The 27,105-nt window shown below is 45.6% G+C and overlaps 1 pseudogene; it reads right to left on the bottom strand.

The window, feature by feature from the left end:
- LOC138559114 (zinc finger protein 585A-like) overlaps positions 1 to 27,105 on the bottom strand; it is a 473,907-nt pseudogene that overhangs the window by 424,651 nt on the left and 22,151 nt on the right.

The following is a 27,105-nucleotide window of genomic DNA, read 5'->3' as shown; positions in this document are numbered from 1 at the left end:
CAAACAATATAAAATGTAAAAAGAATAAAAACAAAATACAATAAATCTTAAAATTCATACATATTACACCCTATTAAAAAGGATTTGTTTATTTTGTATTTATTGAGCATTTGTTAGGCACTTGTACAACAAGTAAATTGTGTTTCAAAGCGCCCACACGGCACCAGGGAGGGAACATGGGATAGAAAACAATACACTGGAGGATAAAGACAAACCTACTAGGCCTTGTGAGCATTCAGAGCGTGCAAGTGCAGAGAGGAGAGGGGAAGAGTGGGGTGGGGGTAAGTGCTGAAGTGCTCGTGAGTGAGCTGCAGGTGTAAAAGTGCAGGCCCACAGTGGCAAAGGCTGGTAAGTGTCAAGGCAAGTGCAGCGTGCAGGCAGTGGCGGAGGCGAATGGGTGTGGAAGGCCAGGGCCCCGAACACCAATCACAGCGACTGAGATTAGCAGAGGAGGGAAGAAGGGATGGACGAGGTGAAAAGGAAAGTCTTGAGCAGCTTCCGGAATTTGAGGAGGTCCAGCTCAAGACGAAGAGGAAGGGGGACGCTATTCGATAAGAGGGTGCAGTTAGGTAAGAATTTGTAGAGTCCAACTGGTGTGGGACTTTACAAGACTTATCTCTTGATATAAGGTAACCCACCTTTTAATATAGGCCTGTACTACACAAGTTGTTAGAGTGACCGAGAAGCCAGGCTTATCTTAATTAAGCAATATGACCCAAGCAGCGAAGCAGCGGGAGCATTACCGACTCAGGTAATGCCCCGGGGCCCATAGTTATACGAAGGCCCCGGGGCATTACCCGAGTCGTGTAATGCCCCCGCCACGAGGGTCATATTGTTTTTAGTATCCCGGCCTGCAAGATCTAGGTGACCGGGGCACTAAAAGCATTTTTTTCTGTCCCGAATTGCTGCAGCGTTTCAGGACAGAAAAAAAAGAAATAATAAATAAAACCACCAAGAAAATGGCCACTGGGAAAGAGAAAACGGAGTCCGATTTCCCTTTCCATGGCAGCCATCGGGAGCGGACGTGCTGGGAACAGAAGTGGTTCCAGCGCGTCCGCTCCCTAAAAAAAAAAAAAAAGAAGAAGGTAAGTGGGGTTGGGACGGCGGAAGGGAGGGAGGAAAAAAAATAAAATTAACAAAATGTTTTTAAAAAACTACCTGCGTCCCGGGCGGGGGACGATGGAATCCTCCAGCCATGTGGAGGTGCGGAGATGGCCCCGCTTCGAGCTTACTCATTGGCTGAGGGGCTGCCACGTCCCCGGCCATGGACAAGGAGGCTGGAATCCTGGCCGAGAATCCCTCAATTCTCGGCTGGGTAACGACCCAGAGAGAGCCAATCAGAATGCGTGTTGTATTCTGCTTGACTCTCGCTGGGTACTAAGAGGGGTAATGTGAGCTGTACTGGAGAAATGTACAATGAAATCAGTAAAAACAGATATCCAAGCAAGCAAACACTTACACACTTAAAGTTACAGTATAAACCTTTATTTGCACTTGGACCCCTACCCCTCCCTGGCCCGGCCTTCACTTGCATGATCTGTATACAGCTTCACCTGAAGATCGTTCTGTCTGTTCTCCCTTGTCTTCACCCCTTAATGTGCACTTGAGAAAAAAGGCCAATTTGCTGTATCTAAACTTTTAAACGTATCATATTCACTTACGCTGCCTGTGCAGACCGTTATCGTCTCAGAAATTCAAGGGCTCTGTGCGACCATTGTTCCCCCCCCCCCATGTTCTCACCTTCCTTGAGCGCTTTAAAACACTTGCCTGTGTATATGCGCTTTATAAATAAACATTACCATACCATTTATGTATACATACACAAGGTAATTAGACAATCTTAAAAATGCAGCAACCAATAATAACATTAATCCCAAAGTTAGGATTCAATTCAACAAGCGCAATAAAGTAGGTGAGTAAACATTTCTTATGTCATACATATTCCAGCACATTGAGTGAGGTCATTTGATGTCAGTAATAACACTTATTTGTGATCACCATTGCAATATTGAGTTTTAAAAAAGGGAGCTGGGGGAGGGGGGAGTTAAAGTCAGGTCAGAACATACTTTGTAAATAGTAAAACAGATAGATTGTCCCAGAGGGATGTAAGGGACAAGCACTGCCAAAGCCAATATGTTCAGAGGGGCCTGTAGGGAGCCAGTATAGCCAAAGTCAATGGGCCAGTTCAAAGTTCTGATGCTCTCTTCTTAGAACATGTTTTAGAAATACAAAAAAAGGTAGCAGGCGCCCCTCTCTCGAAAGAACAAGGCATGATAACCTGTTCAGTGGTTATTAACCACATTGAGAGTTCGCAGCCATTGCTTTTTGCTCACTGTACCTTCACAGATGGGAAATATCCATTTGCATATCAGTCTTTGTCCCGCCCACAAGGGCAGTCCAGCACCGAAATGCTATGGCAATTCCTCTCCGAACAAGAGTACCATCAGCAACCCCATACACGTGTTTCAGCCTTGTTGGGCATCATCAGTGAGGTGAAGCTGAGCCTCTCTAAGCACAGTGAGCAGGGAGTCCACGTCTGGTTGCCCCCAGGTAACCTAGGGTGACCAACCCCAAGTTCCTTTCAAAAATACAAAAAAAGGTAGCAGGCGCCCCTCTCTCGAAAGAACAAGGCATGATAACCTGTTCAGTGGTTATTAACCACATTGAGAGTTCGCAGCCATTGCTTTTTGCTCACTGTACCTTCACAGATGGGAAATATCCATTTGCATATCAGTCTTTGTCCCGCCCACAAGGGCAGTCCAGCACCGAAATGCTATGGCAATTCCTCTCCGAACAAGAGAACCATCAGCAACCCCATACACGTGTTTCAGCCTTGTTGGGCATCATCAGTGAGGTGAAGCTGAGCCTCTCTAAGCACAGTGAGCAGGGAGTCCACGTCTGGCACAGTGAGTAAAAGCAGTGGCTGCGAACTCTCAAGTGGTTAATAACCACTGAACAGGTTATCAGGCCTTGTTCTGTCGAGAGAGGGGTGCCCGCTACCATTGTAAACTAAATTTCAAGGAACCTGGGATTGGTAACCCTAGGTCTCCTGGGGGCAACCAGACGTGGTCTCCCTCTCACTGTGCTTAGAGAGGCATCAGCTTCACCTCACTGATGATCCCCAACAAGGGTGAAACACGTGTATGGGGTTGCTGGTGGTACTCTCGTTCAGGTTGGAATTGCCATTGCATTTCGGTGCTGGACTGCCCCTGGGCAGGACAAAGACTGATATGCAAATGGATATTTCCCATCTGTGAAAGGCACAGTGAGTAAAAGCAGTGGCTGCGAACTCTCAAGTGGTTAATAACCACTGAACAGGTTATCAGGCCTTGTTCTGTCGAGAGAGGGGCGCCCGCTACCTTTGTAAACTATGTTTTAGAAATAGTCAGTAGTTCAGTAGAAAACCACAGAAGCTCAAGAGGAGCCACCTTGAAGAAGCACATGCTGGGAGGCCAGCGCAGGTGAGTTGTGGTCAACCCAAAAATAGGTATAAGATGGCACTCCCCAAGCTAGGAAGCATGATAATTGGCAAAAGGTAGATGTAACCCAAACCCCACAGTACCTGTGAACTGAAGAATTTGCTCCAGCTGGGTGCCTTCCTGTTGCAGTGCAGCAGACCCCTGTTCCTGGTCCTTGGTCATGATGGCGAAAGGGAGGACGCCTGGCAGCAATGGATTCTCTTTGATTCAGTGGCCTTTTGGGGGTTTGCTGCCTTTTTCTCTGCACCGAAGAACGACGAACAGCTCCGGTTGGAAGGTACTTGATCCATCAGTCCTGGATTCTGGTGAGAAGACTCTGGATGAAGATTTCCTGATTCTGTAGGGTCCTCTGGATGCCCACAAAGATCTGGCCAGATTCGGACTTCCGAAGACAATGCATTCGATAATGGTCAGGGGTCCCGAGCATTGGGATTCTGCAGCTTTGAAAAGTCACAGCAAGTTGGGCGTTGTGCCAAAATGAAGCTTGTTTGGAAAATAGTTGGTCCCACCAGCACAAGGGAGGAAGTCATCCATTTTGGGTCTTCCAAATTGAAACAAAAATGGTGTCAGCACAGCTGCAGGGCTTCACCAGGCAATTTGCGGTCCAGGACGGTTGTTAAGTGACTTCAATTCAGCACTCCAACTAAGTCAATGCCTAGTCTGGGATACCCAAGGTAAGCCCTTATTTATATATTTTTATGAAAAAGTTCATAGATCTGGATGATAAACCCTTGTATAACGCCCCTCTCTTTGAATCCCCCTGACCTCACTGAGCCAAGAAGTAGGTTTGTTTTGCAAATTAAAAGATTTATTTGAAAAATTAAACTATATATATATATATATATATATATATATATATATATATATATATATATATATATATATATATCTCACACCTTTTATGAATAAATTAATATTTGATAGCACACTTATGAATATAATGTTGATCAACAATGGGTAATGTTACAATTGCACACTCTTTTCAATCAGTGAGGAGTTAGTATAGAAAGGATAAGGGAGCAGAGAATACTTTTATGGTTTCAAGGAAAAGCAATGATGGAAAGAATGCAGCACAGAAATAAACTGATATGGTTTCAACAATACATAATATGATCACTTTTCCTTGTGAAAATTCACCCCCCCCCCATTGCAATATAAGAGATGGAAAAGAGAGCACACAGTTTTCATGAATTCAAACAAAATGCAATACAAATTCCAGTCCTCCCCCCTCCCTGTGATTTGCAATGAAGTGACAATTATGCTAAAAATGATTTTAATTCCCTATAGGAGATTCAGGGTAGGTGATAGCTACTTAAGATTGGTTCAGGTCAACACTATCAATTATTCAGGAATGATTATCAGATTGAAAACGAATTTCAGCAATTGCAACAAAAGACAGCTATTTTTGACAGGTGGAGAAATTGAGTCAAATTGCAATTCGTGGCATTTTTTCCGAGTGCGTCGATCACGATTACAGAAAAACTATAAGGAGTAGGTTCTTAGCTTTAAAATGAAAGTTAAATCTCGCTCCTAGGACATGCGGTTCAAATGATACGGACAATTTAGTGGAGGTAGATTCTCAGAAATGAAGTAAGATTCAAATGACAAATGACACTTTCACAAGTTTGAAATCACATAATGGACACACGATTTCTATGCAGTTCTAAATAGGTGGAAATGGTTTGAATTAGATTATTTTAAACTAAGAGATTGGTTTTGCACAGCTCTGGCTGGATACTCACTCCTAATTTTGGAAGGAATGGGCCTCGTCACAGATCTGGTCAACAGGATTAGCTGCGGTTCTCTCTGCTCTGCTGGTCTGGATCTCTGGTTCTGGCAAAAGTTCTTGGCACTGCACAGCGGTCTGGTCTGCGGTTCTGGATACAGCACTGCTCTCTGGGTCTGGTTCTGGCAAAAGTTCTTGGCCAAAGAATCAAACAGCACAGCCCGGTTGTTTTATTCTGATGTGCCCCTTGGAAGTCTGGGGTAAATCAGTTTGCAAAATCGTAAGGCCAGCTGAGAATACTTTTAGCTTGCAGTAGGCCTTCTGCTTCAAAGTTCTGGAATCTGGAGTCTGGTTTTCTAAGTTCTGGTCTCTGAATATTGCCTGAATTTGAAGTCGTCCGTCAAAGTGCTTTGCAAAAAAGTGGAAAGAGCAGTCCCCACCTAGGTCTCAGTGGTTCTTTTTATGTCTTTTGAAAATGGATGGGAAGGCTAACTTTCTATGCCCAACCCGCTAAGGATCCTGATAGGCTAGAGGATTTTCTGTCCTTTGACTGGATAACTGAGTTGTGAGTCAGAGTGATGCTACCCTTTTACAATCCATTGAAGAAACACCCCTTTGCTTTTACTTAGAAAATGAATTTTTCATAACAAACAGGTTTCCCAGATACACACGTGTTTCATAATACATATACACATCACAGATGAATTAAGACAGGTCTCTGTTCAAGCCTGGTCTTTCTAAGAGCGTGGGTTCAGAAACAACAACATTTTGCACTTTTAGTGGGTTTTGCCATGGTCGGTTCAGCATCAAATTTAACGCAGACCTGCAACCCCTCCCTGAGCACATTACAATATGTTTTCAATTCTCTAGTGTAAGCACAGTGTCTGTAGTATTTATAATCGCAGGGTTCGGTCTCAGAACATCACACAGAGTTGAGCTTAGTCTCAAATTGTGGGTACATTTCTCATATTAAGAATCCCCAAATTGTACATTTGTGTCAGCTTAATACAATATTCTATAAGCAATTTAATAAAACATACATTTGCTCTCAATTCAGTACACCTCTTTGTTTGCCCCTGCCCCCGGGAACTTGCCTTGACTCAGGGATCATGTGTCTTGCCTTCCCCAGAGCAACTGTTGACAATTACACCTCAAATCAGCATATCCCATTCAGCTGAAGGCACCTTTGTCTGGTTTTCCCTGCTAGCAGGGCATCAGTCCAGGGTGCCACTCTACATTTGATTAACAGAAACTTGTGATTTCCTGCCTTCTGGTGTGGAGTTCCGAGGTGTGACAGATTCCCATAGACAGAGGCTCTTGAAATTTTAATTAACTCAGACTGCCTTCTAGTATAGGGCCCGGGAACAGTAGGTGTTAAGAATTCTCATTTACCAGCAAGGCTTTGAAGTCCCAGCTTAGGTTCCTTTTTAGCTCCTGAAATACTGGTCTCCTGTCAGAGTTTAGATCGCTAGCGCTGGTTAGTGTCAAGCGCCGGTACTGCACCATTTTTGGGAGTTGTCTTGAATTAATACATTTCAAAAAAAGGATTTTACTTGATAGCATATGATCCTTGCTAACATGGTATTGATGTGGATTCTGCAGTAGAGTAATTTTGTGCTCATAATTTTAGCAATTTTTGACATTAATTAAAACGGATTTTGAACAGCACCATATTCCTTAGTGCTGGTTTTGCTCTGTGTGTAGCCAAAGGATAGGGCCTGACAATGGTCTCTTGTATTAACATTGACAGAGGCAAAAATGGATGGCAACCTATTTTTCATGTTTTCCCTGTGCATTTCCTGGTGATTTCTAGCCATCATGATGTTTTCAATGCCAGTAATACACAGTTCTGTTGTAGGGCTTGGATGCGTGGGTAAAAACATCCCACAAGCCACCCCCTCTTGCGATGGCCATTCTGATCTTTCACCGATGGAACTCGCAAGATCTGGGATGTTCGCCTCATCTTCTTCTGATTCCGCCGATGGCAAAGTTCAGCATCTTTTCCTCCCTCAGGGTGGATAGGTCAGTTCTCCTCGCCGGTCCTGATGGAAGTTTCGGGCGGTACCTCGGGCCCCTCGGATCTTTGCTCCCGGTCCCCGGGTCATCCTCCTTGGTCAGTCTCCATGGTTTATTTCTCCTAGGATGACAAAGCAAAGCGGCAGAAACATATTCGTAGACATTTCCCCACCACTATTAATGGTGGGGCGAACATATACATGTTTTAAATCAGGAGAAATTTGCATTCAAGAATCATAGAATTTTATAGGCTATATATGGAATATTTTAGGGTTGGACTTGTATTACTCTGGAGCGGCCCCCTCTGGGATTGCAGAGGACTCCTCCAGTTGCTGCAGTGTGTGCCTGGGATGGCAACACTTTAGCTGATTTATATGGACCCACTTGTCTTCCCCTTCCGCCAAACTGCCTTTGGGGATGCGGATCTTGTAGGCGACTGGTGAGATCTTGTCTACAATTTTAAAAGGTTCCTTCTATGTAGGCAGAAATTTCCGCTGTTTGGCCTGGTTCCTTTGGAAATTGTATAGATAGACCCGGTCTCCCACATTGTATTCTTTCCTAGTAGTCTTTAAATCATAATGAGTCTTCATGCTATCGGCTGATCTTTCTAGGTTTCGCTGAGCATAGGCAAAAGCATGTTGAAGGTGTTTCCTTAAATTTTCAACATACTCATGAGTTGTGGAGGCATTGATCAATGTTTGCTCTTGGGTCCTGTAAAGCAAATGCTGGGGGAAGCACCATCCTGCATCCAGTCATCAGCTCAAACCGTGACATTTTAGTTGCAGATGAAGGGGTAGATCTGATGGCCATTAGGACCAGAGGTAATCGGATATCCCAACTTGGCCCAGAATCTGCCACAAACTTTTTTAAGATGCTCACAATGGTTCGGTTGTAACGTTCTACTGCACCAGAAGAGGCTGGCCGGTAAGCAATGTGTAGCTTCCTTTTAACCACCAGTATCTCCCACATCTTAGTGATTACTTCACTGGTAAAATGGCTACCTCTGTCTGACTCAATCCTTTGGGGTAGACCAAAACGCGAAAAGATGTGGTTGATCAACAGGGCAGCTGTTGTTTCTGCCTTGCAGTTTGGGGCCGGGAGACATTCCACCCATTTAGTAAATAAGCATGTCACCGTCAACATGCACTTATTTCCCCTAGAGAGGTGTGAATCACGGGGCCTATAAAGTCGACTTGAAAATCTGACCATGGTAGTGTCATCCCCCTCTTTTAGAGAGGCGCACAGTGCGTGAGGGATGTTGGCTGAAATTGTGCACACACAAGACACCCCTTCAAGTATTGGTCGAGGTCCTGCCCCATGTGTGGCCAGTATGCAACCTCTCTTAAGATCTCAAGTGTTGTATGAAACCCCCTATGACCGGTGGTGGCCGCATCATGGGCGTGACTTGACATCAGGCTACGGAATGAGGTAGGAACCACCCACTGATAATGGCCAGCTTGGGATTTCCTTACCAACAAACCGTCTTGGATCCGGGACATTTTTGGACATTTCATCAACACTCTAAGGTCCTCTTTCCCAATGTATTCGGTATCCGTCAGGGGAAAGTTCTCAGGGTCCTCAACATGTTGGTAAAACTTACCAATTATTGGATTCCCCCTTCTGAGCTGTCATCAAATCAGCATCTGGGGTCTCCTTACTCCATTGTGCAGTTGAAAGATCATTGTGAGCATTTGTCTGGGACCTAGTGATAGCAGTGACCTGGATTTCCCCCAACAGGGACTCAATCTCTATTAGATTCCCTTGGATCGCCCCGGTTTTGGCCAGCTGATCAGCGAAATAATGTCCAGTTTTGTCTGGTCCCTCTACTTTGGAATGACCCTTGATCTTTTTCAAGTAGATGGTCATCCTGTTCGAGGTGACCAGATCATCAATGTTTTGGATTAACTTCCCATGTTTCAAGGGTTTGTTATTAGCACATAACACGCCTCTGGTTTTCCAATTAACCAGGTGCTCCACGGACCCGCTACGGACATAATCTGAATCTGTGATTATGACCAGTTTGTGGAGTTGATGTTGGACAGCGGTGAGGATGGCTTGATACACAGCCATCAACTCTGCCACCTGACTACTTCGGGGACCAATCTTGTATCCAGCGGAGGGTTCTGGGGACTCATTCACCCATGCATTCCCTAAGCCGGCCACCAGTTCTTTCGCCCCTTTGTTGTCAACATGGTAAGAGCATCCATCCACATAGACAGTGGGCATTCACTCACACTTGTCTTCTTCAAAGACTTTGTGTGGGGAATTAAGGTATGCCTCCATGTTGTCCTTGATCTTTAGACTTTCGTCCTCGAGACAGTTTTCTCTGGCACAATCATGCAAGTCAGCCAGCCCTTGCGCGAGGGGACTCGTCTTGTTTTGGCCATATCTGACCTCCACAGGAAAGCCTTGCATTGACAGAATCCAGGAAATAATTCGGGAATTACTCCCATTTCCGGCCCGGATTCTGTCACTTTGGAGATATTGCAGAGGCTGGTGTGGAGTCTCCACTATGATGTGTTCCCCCTGGATAAACGGGCGGTAATTCTTCAATGCCCACACCGTTGCCAGGAGTGCCTTCTCACAATCGTTGAATTTTTCCTCCACAGAGGATAAAGTTTTGCTCGCATAGGAGATTACTTTATTGACCTTGTCATGCTTTTGATATAATACTGTAGTCAAGCATGTATTAGAGAACCCTGTCTCCAAGAAAAACTCCTTGTTTCTGACAGGGTAAGCTAGCAGGGTACTTGTGAGAGGCTTCTTTTGAGCAGTCTTACTGCCTCGGATTGTTCTGGACCCCATTCCCACTTGACCCCCCCCCTTCAAGAGATGAATCAGGGGTCTGGTGATCTCTGCGTAGCCCTCAATGAACTTTCTGCTGTAATTAGTCAGTCTAAGGAGGCTCCTTAGTTCCCGCAGAGTTGTGGGGTCTTTCAGTTTCTGAAGTGCTTCCACTTTCTTTTCCTGGGGACAGAGACCCTAAGGAGTAATCTCATTCCCCAAGAAATGAACACAGGTTCTACACCACTGTGCTTTCTGAAAGGGAAGTTTTGCTCCGACGGCCCTCAACTGTGTCAGTACATAACGGATCTCCGCTATGTGTTCCTCCACGGATGAACTTTTGATGAGGACATCATCTACATAAGCCAGGTTACCCCTTGCACCCAGGTCGGGCATGGCCTTGTGTAGGAAAATGTTAAATTCATTGCCGGAGTTGAGGTATCTGAAGGGAGTCTGGGTCCATGTGTACTGCTGGCCCCCCAAAGGTAAAAGCCAGCTTGTATTGGTCCTCCCTACTGACAGGCACAGTCCAGTATCCATTGGTCAGGTCTATTGCAGTGAATACCTGTGACCCCTGGATCTGGGCCAGCCCTTGGTCAATGTAGGGAAGAGGCCATCGGGAAGTATGGACCCGTTTGTTGAGCTCCCTAAGGTCGGCACAGTCTCTCCACTGCCCGTTTAGCTTCAATATTCCCAGCACCGGATTACCGAAGGTGCTGTGAACTGGACGGATTATTCCCAGGACTCAAGGTTCTTAATTATTTCAGTAAGGGACTCCATGGATGCGAGAGGCAAGCGATATTGCTTCACAAACACTGGGGTCATGCCAGGGTCCGTGGGAATAATTGTTGTGTGGATGTCGGTGTAACCACAGTCATATGAGTCTACCGCAAAGAGATCTTGGAAATCCAAGAAAACTTGTTTCAACTTTTGCTTCTGTTCCAGAGTCACACAGGTATCAGCTAGGTTGACTCTCTCTTCCACCATATGCCTGAAGCCTGGAAAGACTTCTAGTTTTGCTATCTCGGCGGCCTCCTCCAGCTGGGTGGAGAATTCCCTGGTCAGGGTGCTGATTTGGACTGGAGGCTTCCGGTGGGAAAGGCAGCCCTCCTGGACCTGGAAAATCACCTCATCCCTTCTGAAGTCACAAGTCACGTCTTCCTTTCCATAAGGGCAGGAAGTGTACACCATGAAGTTCCCCCCATCCCGGTTAAAAATCCTGTCTGGTGTTGTGTCGTCATCACTGTCACTGTCAAAACAGTCCTTGGGGATTGGTCCTAACAGTTAATTTCCTAAATCAATGGAAAAATGTCGGTCATCAACTGCAATTCCAATAATGGTGCCTGCGGCTAGAGTAATACTCTTTAAGTCGCTGTTATCCACCTCTTTTGGAATGGTGTCATGTTTATGTTGACTAATGGTGTTGGGTTTACCCCCAACCCTTGCTGTTGGAGAGAAGCATTTAGATGAATAGAAGTATCAGGGTTTTTAAATTTTTGTCCTCTTTTAACTTTCACTTCCAGGGAGAATTGTCGGGTCCTTTCTGGGATGGTGACTTCCTCTTTAATTTGAATTTCAACTGCATAAGGTAGCAATTGAGCTGACCTAAATGCTTTTTCTTGATCATCAAAGCCCATGGGATTATCCGCTAATCGGGACCACGCTTTGAGGTTTATTAGGTCCAAACTAATGGCAAAGCGATTGAGAATGTCACTGCCTAAGTAAAAGGCGGCAGTGACGTCTCGCACGACCCAACAATTATGGACTATGCTCTTGTTGCCAATGGAGATTTTGAGCATACACCTGCTTGGCAGGAGATGTTTGGAATTGGGTGTTTCCAGATCCATTTCCCATTTGTCTATCAGTTTAAATGTGGGAATGGCTGGATCTTTTGGGAGTTGGCGGAACATGGCTTCACTGATGAAGCTCTTACCATTGTTCACACACACTCGGGCGAGAACAGAGTCTTTCCCATCATTTAACTGAACAGGGATGAACAACTGCTCTCCAATTTGCTGAATATCAGCCAGGCTCGGAGCTGATTTCACATCTTTAGGAACTATTGGAGTGGGAATGTCTGATTGTGTTTCCTTCCAGTGTGGAATACCACCTTAAACTGGAAGGAAGGTTGATTTTCAGAAATAGAGAGGACCCCCCATCACCGGTCTGTTGTCCTACTCCTATTACTGTCACGTCTGGAATTTGGTTGTTCTCGAAGTGAAATTCTAGTCAGATTTTTGTTCAACCATGTGATATGTGCCGTTTAAACTAACATGGTTGACACTCTGTTTTAATTTTATTGGTCGGCTAGTCTGGGTCCAGAGGACCTTGTTTACGCAATATATTAGGGGTGACAACCTTCTCAGGAGGTCATTCCCTAGTAAACAAGGGGTGCCCTCTGGAGTCACTACTATGACCGGTTGTTTCACCTTCTGTCGCCCAATTTTAATGTCCAGATCTGCAGTGCCCTCGACGGGAATTTCCTTCCCGTCAAAGTTCTGAAGTTGTCCAGGAAGAGAGGTGAGAGGAGTACGGTAATTCTTCCCCCTTCCTGCATTTAGTTCATCAAATGCCCTTTTGGACAAAAGGGTAGCTTGGGATCCAGTGTCCACCAGTGCCAAAATTGTACCCTGCCCCTGTACTTGTACCGGGGCATAGTATCTTCCCTCCTTCTCCTCAAGGGGGCACAGATAATGGACATTTTTTGGACAACTGGTGGGCTAATTTTTTTCGTTTTGGACATTGCGAGAGAAGAGATCTGGGCAGAATTCTGTGGAGAGTCATGAGAATCTGCAAGAAAAAGTTGGCAACTTGAAATCAGAGCCGTTGTGGGTTCCCCTGGTTCCGGTTCTGGCCCCCCCCCTTTTGGAGGCAGTCACCAGAATGGGTTTGAACCAGGGGATTTTGATGTTGGTTCTGGGGTGAGATGATGGGCGGCTCTAGCTCAGGCCCCACATCTACCCAGTCTGGATTTGGATCCCTTGGGACCCATTTTTCTTTGGAAGGAGTTCCCCCATCTCTGAAGGAGAAGATCCTTTTCTCAGGATCCTCTGAGGATCCCTCTCCCTCAAATTGGAAGATCCGTACCTCCTCCACAAACTGGGTCTGTTTGGGTCCTTTATTTCTCCTACCTCCTCTCTGCTCCTTGGGTGGCAGACTTTCAGGGGTAGGAGATTTTGTTTCCGGTTCCTGGGTTACCAGGGGCTGTTTACAAGTGGGGAAGGAAGCTTCCTCCAAGGCTTTACACCCCCCTTCCACTTGTGCCTCCTCCCTGGGAACCGGTGGGTTATCAGGGTGCTGCCCCCGTTATTGTTCTGGAGCACCAGGCCCAGTGTTTGGGGCATTCTGCGCCGGCATGCTCATCTGAGGGTTCTGTTGAGCCCTCAGCATGTGACCCAGATCCCGCGCCATGTTTTGAACCTGGCGCTCTAACTGGGAAACCCGCTCAGGCTGATACGGGGCCCTGTTTCCTCCCCTGGGCTGATCCCGGGAAGGGTAGCTATCCCTTCTTTGGTAGTACCCCTGGTTGGGAAGATTTGGATACCCCTCCACCCTTGGCCTCCCCTCTCCCGGATTCGGTTGTCTGGGCTCAGGGAATTGGGGAAAGAAGGATGGATGATTTTGGGGTTGGAAATTGGGTGGATACCTGGGAAAAAAGTTCTGCCCAGTATTTGGGGAATTTCTGCCCTCCTATGGGAAGTTAGAAGGGGAGTTCCCTGGGTTAGGTGCTTGGCTGGATCCCCCCCCTTGGGCCGGAGGAGTCCACACATAACCCAGGATGGGTCGGTTTCCCTTGTAACAGGAAATTACAGAATCAGGGGAATGAGGGATCCCATTTGTGGGACTAACTCCTTGACTCCCTTTTTGTGACTGGCCCGAGGGCCTCCTGGGCTTAGTTATTCTGCGCAGGCAAGTTTTTAGGCCCCCCTATCTCCAAATCTAAAATGGGGCAACCTTTACCTCTGCCACCTTAGCAGCAGCAGGGGTGCTGGTTAATTTGGGGCTTTTCTGGGCGTAATTTTTATTTTCTATGGGCTTCTGCACCTCATAGATCTGGGTAGCCTGTTCAATGAACCAGTCTAGTGACCTTTTCCCGTGAAAATCTCTCACTAGCTGGGTCATTATGTATTTGGGTAAGGCATGGGAAAACATATTTACAAACTCTTTACTATCCATGCGCACCCTTCTGGTAGTCTGCGCAAAGGCATGCCTCAACTCCTGCACAAATTCTTGTGGGGCCCGATCCTCCCCACATTGCAAATTATAGGCTGCCTTGCGAGCCTCTTGGGGGTTCTGGTGAACAGAAAAATGTTTCAAGATGGCCGCCCTATATGTGGACCATCTTGAATGGTTTTGGGCCTCCAGCCCCGCAAAGAAACTGGAGTATTCTGGGGAGAATGTCCATTTGATGTACTGCATGCAGCTACTGCTGTCTTTCAAATGGAAAGTCTCCATCATTTGCTCAAAGAGCTTCAAGTGTTCCCACACAGAATACTTTGCGTTCTTGTGATAAGGCGTGATGACACTCCTTATTGCCTTAATTTGTTTTAAGGGGTCCTTAAGCAAGGCCCTTTTTTGCCTTATTGGCCTTCTTGGTTCGGGTAACCATGGTCTATTCATCCTCTGACTCAGAAGCACTGCTCCCAGAGGTGCCCGTCTGATCTTCCAGGTTTTCCCAAATTCTGCGAGCCTGGGAATGGCCGGCAGAATGTGGGGACCTAGTCTCTTGTGTCCTGGGACACTCGGAGGAGTCTTCAGATTCCTCCTTGCTGCCCGGATTTGATAGGTACCCCCCACTGACCTAACTGGGCAGAGGTTTACAGAATGCCCTTAGAGGGCCTACTTTCCCAGAGTTCCCCACAAAATTGCGCTGTACTTGGGTGCCCATACCCGGATGCCCGCCCATCCATTCCTGGGTGGTACTGGCCAATGAGCCCCATACTTTTGGCTGGATAGTAATCTGCCATCCCTGTGCTCATGTGCGCCAGGGGACATGGGGGTGGCAGAGTCCAGGGACTGGGAGAGGTGAAGGCCTCTGGTACTAGGGCTCCTGAGGTTATGCTCAGGTGTTTCCCTTTCCAGTGAACCTCACCCCTATCAGTCCCTGCTCCCTGTTGCGATGCAAGAGCCTGTGCTTTCAGTTCCTCAACCACGGCCTTACTAGACTCGATCAGTCTCTCCTGCATGGCTACCAGTTGCTGAAGCCTATCATTGTGCCGACAGAGAGCCTCATTCTCTCTCTGTGCTTCCTGGTTTGTCCTGGAATACTGGGCCAGTCTTTGCTGCAAGAGGGTTGCCTCCTGAGTGCCATCGCTACTGGCCTGCTCCTTTCTTGCCAGAGCATCTTCCACCCTCCTGGTGTGCTCCAACAAGTTTGAATGCTCTTTTTGGAGGTCACCCAGTCCCTGGAGGGCCAGGTGATTTACTTCCATTTTTCTTTTTAAGTGGCAGACTTCCTGGCCTAAGGTGTCCCTTTCCTGACTAAGAGCCTGCCTCTGTGCCGCCAGGTCGTACCTCTGCCTTTGAAGGGCACCAGCTTTCTGGCGCTCTTCCTCAAATTCTGTCTGGGTATCAAGGTCTTTCAGAATCAGTTTGTTGCTCTCTGCCTTCTCCCTATCTAGGTGGCTTTGTAGGGTGACTACCTGCTCTGTGCATGCCCTATTGAAGTCCAGTTGTTGCTCCCGCTTTTTCTGGCTCGGCAGTAGGGAGCCCAAACCTTCTTGGTACTCCTTCTGCAAGGCCAGAAATCTGGTATCCTGGTCTGTCTTTTCCTGTTGCAGTATCCCCATATCCTCTTTTATTTTAATGAGATACTGTCTACTCTCATTTTCTGACTCCTGGCTCCTGTGCAGCCTCTGCTCAGAAGAGACCAGGTCAGATTGGGCCTTCTCTAATGCCATCTGTTGCCTATTTGCCAGATCTTGGCCTTCATCACATTTGTCCTGTATGGCTCCCATATATAAATATAAATATGCCGCTATCCTGACAATCTTGTTGTGCTCATCTTTGGCTTTAGGGGCCATATATAGTTCACTCAGGGCCACATGTAATGGACCATGATCTCTTCATATGTCTGACCCTGTTGGAGTGATCTGGGGTGCGATTGCCTGCAACCACACCGTCTGGTCCTGTTCCGTCCATTCGCCTCTCACAAATAGCTTATGTAAGAGGTGCTCTCTGGCTATTTTGATATCTACCAAGGTCATCATTCTGGAAATTGATTTCCTTCCTGACTTACAGAAGTTAGTATTTTCTTTTGCAAAACAGACCGTCTCCTTAGAGCGTCCTTCTTTTGAGGGGTGCTTTTACAGTGTAACACAGCGTGGTGATCCAACAGGATTTATGTATCCTGTCAGTTAGCACACTGTATATTAAGCTGCACAAGTCGTAGATCTAATCCCGACATCCCGGACGAGCCCCCACTCTGTTAAGTGACTTCAATTTGGCACTCCAACTAAGTCAATGCCTAGTCTGGGATGCCCAAGGGAAGCCCTTATTTATATATTTTTATGACAAGTTCATAGATCTGGATGATAAACCCTTGTATAACGCCCTTCTCTTTGAATCCCCCTGACCTCACTGAGCCAAGAAGTAGGTTTGTTTTGCAAATTACATTACATTACAAATTAAAAGATTTATTTGAAAAATTAAACAATATATATACATCACACCTTTTATGAATAAATCAATATTTGATAGCACACTTATGAATATAAGGGTAATGTTACAATTGCACACTCTTTTTAATCAGTGAGGAGTTAGTATAGAAAGGATAAGGGAGAAGAGAATACTTTTATGGTTTCAAGGAAAAGCAATGATGGAAAGAATGCAGCACAGAAATAAACTGATGTGGTTTCAACAAGAGATAATATGATCACTTTTCCACGTGACAATTCACTCCCCCCCTATGCAATATAAAGAGATGGAAAAGAGAGCACACAGTTTTCAGGAATGCAAACAAAATGCAATACAAATTCCAGTTCCCCCCTAGCAAGCTCAGAGCAACCGGTATGCTTTAAAACAGGCAGAAATACTTTTAAATGTGATTTGCAATGAAGTGAAAATTATGCTAAACATGATTTTAATTCCCTATAGAAGATTCAGGGTAGGTGATAGCTACTTAAGATTGGCTCAGGTCAACACTATCAATTATTCAGGAATGATTATCAGATTGAAAACGAATTTCAGCAGTTGCAAGCAAAAGACAGCTATTTTTGACAGGTGGAGAAATTGAGTCAAATTGCAATTTACAGCACTTTTTCCGAGTGCATTGATCGCGATTACGGAAAAACTATAAAGGAGTAGAAAGTCTGGGCTTGTTGGAAAGCTTATGTACTTAGCTTTAAAATGAAAGTTAAATCTCGCTCCTAGGACATGCAGTTCAAAAGATACGGACGATTTAGTGGAGGTAGATTCTCAGAAATAAAGTAAGATTAAAATGACAAATGACACTTTCACAGGTTTGAAATCACAGAATGGACACACGATTTCTATGCAGTTCTAAATAGGTGGAAATGGTTTGAATTAGATTATTTTAAACTAAGAGATTGATTTTTCACAACTCTGGCTGGATACTCACTCCTAATTTTGGAAGGAATGGGCCTCGTCACAGATCTGGTCAAGAGGTTTAGCTGTGGTTCTCTCTGCTCTGCTGGTCTGGAACTCTGGTTCTGGCAAAAGTTCTTGGCACTGCACAGCGGTCTGGTCTGGTCTGCGGTTCTGGATACAGCACTGCTCTCTGGGTCTGGTTCTGGCGAAAGTTCTTGGCCAAAGAATCAAACAGCACAGCCCGGCTGTTTTATTCTGATGTGCCCCTTGGAAGTCTGGGGTAAATCAGTTTGCAAAATTGTAAGGCCAGCTGAGAATACTTTTAGCTTGCAGTAGGCCTTCTGCTTCAAAGTTCTGGAATCTGGAGTCTGGTTTTCTAAGTTCTGGTCTCTGAATATTGCCTGAATTTGAAGTCATCCGTCAAAGTGCTTCGCAAGAAAGTGGAAAGAGCAGTCCCCACCTAGGTCTCAGTGGCTCTTTTTATGTCTTTTGAAAATGGGTGGGAAGGCTAACTTTCTATGCCCAACCCACTAAGGATCCTGATAGGCTAGAGGATTTTCTGTCCTTTAACTGAGTTGTGAGTCAGAGTGATGCTACCCTTTTACAATCTACTGAAGAAACACCCCTTTGCTTTTACTTAGACAATGAATTTTTCATAACAAACAGGTTTCCCAGATACACATCACAGATGAATTAAGACAGGTCTCATTTCAAGCCTGATCTTTCTAAGAGCTTGGGTTCAGAAACGACAACATTTTGCGCTTTTAGTGGGTTTTGCCATGGTCGGTTCGGCATCAAATATAACGCAGACCTGCAATCCTTACCTGAGCACATTACAATAAGTTTTCAATTATCTAGTGTAAGCACAGTGTCTGTAGTATTTATAATCGTGGGGTTCGGTCTCAGAACATCACACAGAGTTGAGCTTAGTCTCAAATTGTGGGGACATTTCTCATATTAAGAATCCCCAAACTGTACATTTCTGTCAGCTTAATACAATATTCTATAAGCAATTTAATAAAACATACATTTGCTCTCAATTCAGTACACCCCTTTGTTTGCCCCCGCCCCCGGGAACTTGGCTTGACTCAGAGATCATGTGTCTTGCCTTCCCCAGAGCAACTGTTGACAATTACACCTCAAATCAGCATATCCCATTCAGCTGAAGGCATCCTTTGTCTGTTTTTTCCTGGTAGCAGGGCATCAGTCCAGGGTGCCACTCTCCATTTGATTAACAGAATCTTGTGATTTCCTGCCTTCTGGTGTGGAGTTCTGAGGTATGACAGCTTCCCATAGACAGAGGCCTCTTGAACTTTTAATTAACTCAGATTGCCTTCTAGTATAGGGCCCGGGAACAGTAGGTGTTAAGAATTCTCATTAACCAGCAAGGCTTTGAAGTCCCAGCTGGCTTAGGTTCCTTTTCAGCTCCTGAAATACCGGTTTCCTGACAGAGTTTAGATCACTAGTGCCGGTTAGTGTCAAGTGCCGGTACTGCACCATTTTTGGGAGTTGTCTTGAATTAATACATTTCAAAAAAAGGATTACACTTGATAGCATATGATCCTTGCTAACATGGTATTGATGTGGATTCTGCAATAGAGTAATTTTGTGCCCATGATTTTAGCAATTTTTGACATTAATTAAAACGGATTTTGAACAGCACCATATTCCTTAGCACTGGTTTTGCTCTGTGTGTAGCCAAAGGATAGGGCCTGGCAATGGTCTCTTGTATTAATATTGACAGAGGCAAAAATGGATGGCAACCTATTTTGCATGTTTTCCCTGTGCATTTTCTGGTGTTTTCAATGATTTTTGATTTTGATTCATTTCTTACGCGCACCAAGCAAGCAATTGCATTCGGGCGCAGATGTTAACTATATGTTATATGTTTAGCTGTGGAGGCTTAGGGTCACCATGGTTACTTAAGTTTATTTGAATAGGATTGTGTTTAATTCCTTTCTGAACGTTGCCAGTGTAGTGCATGAACGAATGCCAAAAGGCAGCTGATTCCACAGCTTGGGGCCGAACACGGAGAACCTCCTGTCTTCTGTCTCAATGCCAGTAATGCACAGTTCTGTTGTAGGGCTTGGATGCGTGGGTAAAAACATCCCACACGGTGCTGCTGGCATCTCTTCACGTCTTCAGATGTTGTCCTCCAGTGATCGGCTCTGCCTCTAGTCCCAAAAACCTTGCCTTTTAAGCAAGTTCCCATTCATTCACAGCCCTAGGCTGTCAATCACCCAGCAGGGTGGCGTCCTCCCGAACAGCCAGCCGGCCAATCAGAACTGGTTTCACTCAGGCACGCCTAGAGATAAAAGGACAAAAGGACGAAAGGACTGGGACGTTTTGGGACCCTCCCTCACTTACTGCTTCTCCAGACAGACTGGAGACTGGGCGGGCTTCAGGGCTGAAGCCCGCTAAAGGCAAAATGCACAAATCACTCAAACGCGATTCAAGCAACAGAGTAAAAAGCCTGGAAGAAATTAACTGACAATAAATGACAGAAAAAAATAAGATGGGCCATTTGGGGAAAATGGTCACCCTTGGGTGCTGTACTGCAGCTGAGGAATCAGCCTGCAGATACATGGAACAAGGTAGGAAAAAAGGAAACCACTGCCACCAGACAGTCAAGTTAGTTAGTGTAACAGAATGTTACATGAGAAGTGGGATAAAGGAATTACTATGTAAACCCCCAGCACTCCACATAGGGTGGTGTGTGCTGGACCCACAAGAGAAAAGGTAAGTAAGAGAGGAGTCATTTTACTATTCTTGGGAGCAGTAGTTCACCCACGTAAATGTATTTACACATTAAGAGAAGTCCAAGGGACTTCCCAGTGCCACTGCACAAAAGGCGCTGTGCCTCAATGCAAAAAGCAGATGCCTATAGAGTTTACCAAACCCCATTAAACAGTAAGAAACACAAAAATCCTAGTCAGAAAAATACATGAGCGAGGGAGGAAAAGGTCCCACTCACTCAGGAGTTAAAGTTAAAAAGCCCAGGGTCTAGCAAAAGAGCTGGGGTTCGCCAAGGTTAAAGGGAATTGGCACAGAAATGAAAATTCTCCTTAACAGGACCCAGCTGAGAAAAGAGATCGGCCTCTGGCCCTCTGTTTAACGAAACACTTGATACACAGGGTTGGTACCTGAGGAATGTAGAGGTCTAGAGGGTGAGTATTTTACTAAGAGCAAGTTGCAGATAGCGTGGTCACCAGCCCCAGGTGATGCAGTGATTTGAACTTGATCCTTGCAGCAACCAGCAGTCCGTGAAGAGTTTTAGGGCAGGAGAGATGCAGTTCCTGGGCTTGAGGCCCAAGATAAGTCTCACTGCCCTATTCTGGATTAGCTGGAGGGGTCGTAGAGAGGAAGAGGGTAGATTCAAGAGAGGGCTGTTGCAGTAGTCTAGCCTACAGAGAACCAGAGCTCTTGTAACATTGAGCTTCTGTGGGAAAGTGAGAAAAGGGAGAATTCCTTTGAGAAGGAAGAGTTGAAAATGTATTTATTAATTTATTCATATTTTTTAAGCGCACATCAGCCCAAGGGCATTGTGGCGCTGTTACAGGATATACATTGCTGGTTACAAGGAATACAAGAAAATACATGGTGGTTACATGAAACAGTAACAGATTCAATTTAGGGTTACATTTGTTTAACTTTACAGATTATTTGGGGGACATAGTGCCAGGACTGTGGGAGGTACAGAGTGTTATCGGATAGTCATAGCGATGGGGAGGTGAGGATTATATGAATAGTGTGGTTTTGAGCGATTTGTGATAGGCGAACAGGGAGTGTTCTGCTCTGAGTGTATTTGTGAGGGCATTCCAGAGTTTAGGTGCTATGTGAGGGAAGCCTATGCAGCCGGCATTAGCTCTTTTTATGAGTGGTACACGGAGTTGGTTAGCAAGGTGCCTTCTGGTGGGGTGGGCAGAGGTGTTTTTGGATATGGTTTCCGATAGGTAGGATGGGGCATAGAGGTTAATGCATTTATGCGTCAGGGTGAGGATTTTCGAAGTTGACCCTTTCCTTTCTGGATGCCAGTGGGCATCGCCTCTGATCTGGTATGTGTGGTCCCTTTTAGGAATGTGTAGGGCTACGCGGAGCACGTTGTTTGGTATTATTTGGAGCCCGTTTGTGTTTTTTGTGGAAGTGCCTGCCAGGAGGGCGTTGCAGTAGTCGAGTCTAGCTCCTATTGTGACTCTGGCTATGAATAGGCAGTTTTGAGTGGTTAGAAAGGGTTTTATGGCAGTTATAAGTTTGGTGGTGTCAGCGGTGGCGGAGGAGAAGGCGCTGACTTGTCATGTCATTGAGAGTGTGGAGTCTAGGTCCACACCAAGGGTCTTTACCAAAGATGAGACTGTTATGTTAGTATGGTCAATGGTGAATTGAGAGTATTTAGTGTTAAGTTTAGAGAGAGTTTCCTTGGGACCAAGGATGATGATGTTGGTTTTATCCCGGTTTAAGCAGAGACCATTGATTGACATCCAGGTGTGGATGGCGGCATAGATCTGGAGGAGTGCTGCCGCGTCATGGTCGTAATCTCTGGTGAGAGGGAGGAGGACTTGGGTATCTTCAGCTGACTTATGCCATGCCGAGCGCATCCAGCAAGTCAAAGAATGGTTTGGTCATCAGGTTGTAGTGTGTGGGAGCTGTACAAGTGGGCTGCATTGGAAAAGTGGGGGCGGGGAGGATATCGTGGTCTACAAGATCAAACGCAGTGGAGAGATCGAGGAGAAGCAAGATAGCAGGTTTACCGTTATCCATTATTTTGGTGATTTGGTTCTTCAGATCTAGGAGGGCGGTTTCTGTGCCATGGCCTTTGCGGAAACCTGATTGTCTTCTACCAAGGATGGCATTGGATTCCAGATATTGTTGGATTTGGTTGTGGGCGGCTTTATCCAGAATTTTGAGGAGGAAGGGAACAGTAGTAATGGGGCAGTAGTTGTTGGGGCAAGTGGGGTCTATGGTGGTTTTTTTTTTATGAGTGGACGAACACATGCTTCTTTTAGGCTTTGAGGTACGATGCCAGTGGAGAAGGATGCATTGATAAATGCAGTGATGATGGGGGTGAGTGAGTCTGCACATTCTTCGATGATAGTCGGGGGACAAATGTCACCCTTACAAGTGGAAGGTTTGATATTTTTGAGGAGGTTGGTGACTTCCAATTCTGTGACGTCTCTAAAGACAAAAGAGGTATTTGAGGAAAAGGTTTAGGTGGAGAGGGCAGGTGTGGCATGTCCTGGTTGGAAAGCCTTTGCGCTGAGTTAATATTTTGTCTTGGAGCATTTTGACGTTGTTGATGAGAGCGCCCTGGATGCTGGAGCAGCAATCTTTGTCTTTGGTTATTTCATAAGGGGCAGTAACGGGGGTGGTGATATCTTGGTGAAGATTTAGCATTAGTGATTCTATGGTTGAATGATTCAGATTTGGCTAGGAAGACGGCCTTTTTAGATACGGATGAGATCTCTTTAATCTCATTGAGGGAAGACTGGTTGGGCGAGGATTGTCAGTTGGCTAGCACTCGGCGCTTGTTGGTTCGTAGAGTAGATAGCTCTTCTATGAACCAGGAATTAGAGTGCATAGATTCTATTGCTTTTTTATCTTCTAGGGGAGCTATGGACTCAATGGCTTGCTTGGGTGAGCATCTGAGTATAGGTGTTGGCCAGTGAGATGGGGGTTTTGGTAAACTGAGGTTTTAATTCGGGGAGGTCTAGGAGCGGTGCTAGGTTGCTTTTAGTTTGTTTTTTAGAGCTTCTGACTTTGGTGGGAGGGGCATGCCAGAGTATCTTGCGTGTGGGCAGGGTGGGAATAGCAAATTGGATGAGGTGGTGGTCTGTCCACGGGAGGGCTGAGATGTTAGTGATGGAAGATGAGCATTTGTGATCTGCGATCCAGTCGATGTTTCGGCCTTTGCAGTGGGTGGGAACATTGATTTTAAGTTCAAAACCCATGTTGGAGAGTTCTTTAGCTAGGGATGCGGCTTCTTTGTCCTTGGGATCGTGTAGGCCTAGGTTGAGGTCACCTAATAGGTCGAGCTTTTTAGGTGGTTCCCTATGATTTGGAGGAGGGGTTTTTGGTAGTCTAATGGTGAGCCAGGTGGCCTGTAGGTGATTAGGATGCTTATGGTGCAGTTGGGGGAGAAAGATAGTTTGGCAAAGAGGAATTCCGAATTGTTTTCCCGTTGTTGGTTGCAGTCTAATGGAGTAGGCATCTTTGAAAAAGAGGGCTACGCCTCCGCCTTTAGAGGAGTTTTTACGGTCCTGTTTTAGGATAGTGTTACCTTGGAGGAGGGCGAGGGAAAGGGAGAGGCCTGATGCTTCATGTAGCCAGGTTTCATAGATGGCTAGTAGGTCGAGATTAAGGGCGGTGATGAGGTCATTAATCTCCAATGCATGTGCAGGGAGGAATCTGGCGTTGATGAGCACGCATTTCAGTTCTGGGTAATATGATGTGGGTGGCTTAAGGCAGTAGGTGCTGGGGTTTGGGCCTGGGGGTGTATTGAGTGGGTGATTGTCGGGATGAGACGGGCTGGGGTTAAGCTCAGAGCATTGGGAGTGGGTGTTGGGCATCTGGTGGTATGGGGTGTATGTTCGTGTGGACTGTGTAGGGGTGCGAGAGCTAAGTCTGTAGTTTCTGATGTCTAGAGTGGGTGGTGTCCTTCGGAGAGTGACATGTAACTTGGTGCGGGCTTTAAGTCTGCAAAGGCTAGGGGTAAGGAGGGGTTGGCAATGGAGCTTGAGAGTGTGCGAGCTGGGCTGGGTATGCTGTGGTGGGTGCAGAATGCAGTGATTGTGGTGTGGTGGAAGAGTTAAATCTGTGAGCGAAGAGGGCATACTGCAGATGGACCAGAGGGCGAGAGTGATAAGTGAGCGGGCGAAGTGGGTGAGGGGAGGTGGCTGATGATGCTGTGTGGCAGGATGTAGGTGGATATATTTGTGCAATATAGTGACAAAGTAGAGTTAAGTGCTAGTATGGAGCTTGTTAGTCTGATTTAGTAGTCATAGTGATATATATGCTAGTTCGACAGCAATAAGGCAGTAGCAGTTCACAGTGGGCAGGTTCAATGGCAGTGTGGCATTGGTAATTTCACATAGGCTAATTCAATAGCAGAGGGGCAATAGCTAATCAATATAGGCTAATTCAATAGCAGTGGGGCAGTAACAATTCAAAATAGGCTAGTACACTAGCAGTGGGGCAATAGCAAATCAAAATTAGGCAAAACAATTCAAAATAGGCTAATTCAATAGCAGTGGGAAATAGCAAATCAAACTATTGTTTAACTTGTACATTCAATGCCTTTGCACCATGTTGTCCCAAATGGGAATATTCTTTACTAACTTTGCTGACGATACCCAGCTGGTCTTCGAGCTCTGCGGAGATTACAAACAAGACAGCGAGAAATTATCAACTATATACAACTTCATCAAAAGCTGGATGAAGGACAATTGGATGTGCCTCAACGGCACAAAGACCGAGCTAATGATTTTTGGTTCACCACACGCCAGAAAACAACTAAACTCCTCTTACTCCTCATTCAACATCAAAAACACTCCCATCTCAATAATCTGAGAAAGTAAAGACACTAGGAGTTTACTTGCAAGCCTCATTAGGTGCCGAGGCTCACACAGCCTATTTAAAAAGAAATGGTCAGTACCACCAGAGGCTCTTGAAAAAAATCAGACCCCTGCTCAACCAGAAGAACAGCACTACTATAGCCAGGGCAACTATACTATCAATACTTGACTATGGCAATTCCCTGCTGCTTGGAGCAAGCAGTAAATGTCTGAAGCAATGCCAGGTTATTCAAAATAACGCTATTAGAACAATCACAGGCAGGTCAAGAAGAGACCATATCACTGGTGATAGAAAAGAGCTACATTGGCTGGCCATGGAAGAGAGAATCACATTTAAATCCCTCACCATGGTCCATCGATGCCTATATCGAAAGGCCCAGAATACCTAAAGAAACAGTTTAAGTGGCACACACCCACCAGATGCTTAAGATCATCTAACAAAGGCCTTCTACAAATCATTCCAACAAAAAAGGCAAACGGCCTTGGCAGAGACTTCCCGACCAGAAGCATCCAAAAATGGAATGAACTACCTCCATCTTTGAAGCTAGAAACAAACTATATCCAATTCAGAAAGAATCTAAAAACACTATTTAAATAGACCTTGATTTAATACATTTTCAGCACCTGCGAAGTTTTCACTACATGTAACTACACTTTGTCCTGTCCTCTGCCACTATATGTCCCGTCTCTTTGTAAGCGCTCGATGCCTGCGGGCTTTAGCACTATATAAATAAAAAAAATAAAAACAATAGGCTAATTCAATAGCAGTGGGGCAGTAACAATTCAAAATAGGCTAGTTCAATAGCAGTGGGGCAATAGCAAATCAAAATAGGCTAATTCAATAGCAGTGGGGCAGTAACAATTCAAAATAGGCTAGTTCAATAGCAGTGGGGCAGTAACAGTTCATAATAGGCTAGTTCATTAGCAGTGAGGCAGTAACAATTCAAAATAGGCTGGTTCACTAGCAGTGGGGCAGTAACAATTCAAGAAATAGGCTAGTTCACTAGCAGTGGGGCAATAGCAAATCAGAATTAGGCTAGTTCAATAGCAGTGGGGCAGTAACAATTCAAAATAGGCTAGTTCAATAGCAGTGGGGCAATAGCAAATCAAAATAGGCTAATTCAATAGCAGTGGGGCAGTAACAATTCAAAATAGGCTAGTTCACTAGCAGTGGGGCAGTAACAATTCAAGACATAGGCTAGTTCAGTGGGGTAATAGCAAGTCAAAATAGCCTAGCTCAATCGCATTGGGGCAAAGGCAGTTCAAAGCAGGCTAGTTCAATAATGGTGGGGCAGTAACAATTCAATTAGGCTAGTTCAGTGGCAATGAGGCAGTAGCACAGATCAGTGATAGACTGGTCACACATTTGCAAAGTAGGATCAAACAAATAGGCTAGTCTCACTATTAGCAAAGATGCAGTTAAAACAAGGAAGCTAATTCTGCAACAGTGGGGTGATTGCACATTAGCGATGGGCTGTTTGCAGGTTAGCAAAGGTAAAGTCAGTAGTGGGCTAGCCAAAGAGTACTGGAGGGGTGGACTGGATGTAAAGGTTTAAGGCGATCAGGCTAGTGTTGTAAGTATACACGTCGCATGGTAGGGCGTAGGGTAATATGTTCATTTGGCGTAGTATCGGTAACAGACAAGTGGCGTTTCAGCGGATAGGAGATGCTCAATTGAGATGATGATACAGGCGAGTGTGACGCTCGGCTGAGCAGAGGTTTAAAAGTTAGCGTTTACATGAAACCTGGAATGTTATTTCAATGGAGTGGAACTGTTGTACTTCCATCTAGGTCCAGACTGACTCCAGACAGGCTCACGACAGGCGCCTTTGTGCATCGCCTTCGTGAGATGAGCTGGCTACGCCTCTCGGCGTCCTGGTTGGTGCAAAAGAAGCAAGGCACAAATCTGATGTCGGGGGCGGGATGCAGGCCAAGATTAGGTGCAGAAGGCCTCAGGCAACTGTAGGGGCGGCCATCTTCGAAT

The sequence above is a fragment of the Ambystoma mexicanum genome, unplaced genomic scaffold (assembly GCF_040938575.1).
Source record: "Ambystoma mexicanum isolate Mex_15411 unplaced genomic scaffold, UKY_AmexF1_1 Mex_scaf38, whole genome shotgun sequence".
In the NCBI taxonomy this organism is placed as follows: Eukaryota; Metazoa; Chordata; class Amphibia; order Caudata; family Ambystomatidae; genus Ambystoma; species Ambystoma mexicanum.
This window is presented reverse-complemented; position numbering and strand designations above follow the sequence as displayed.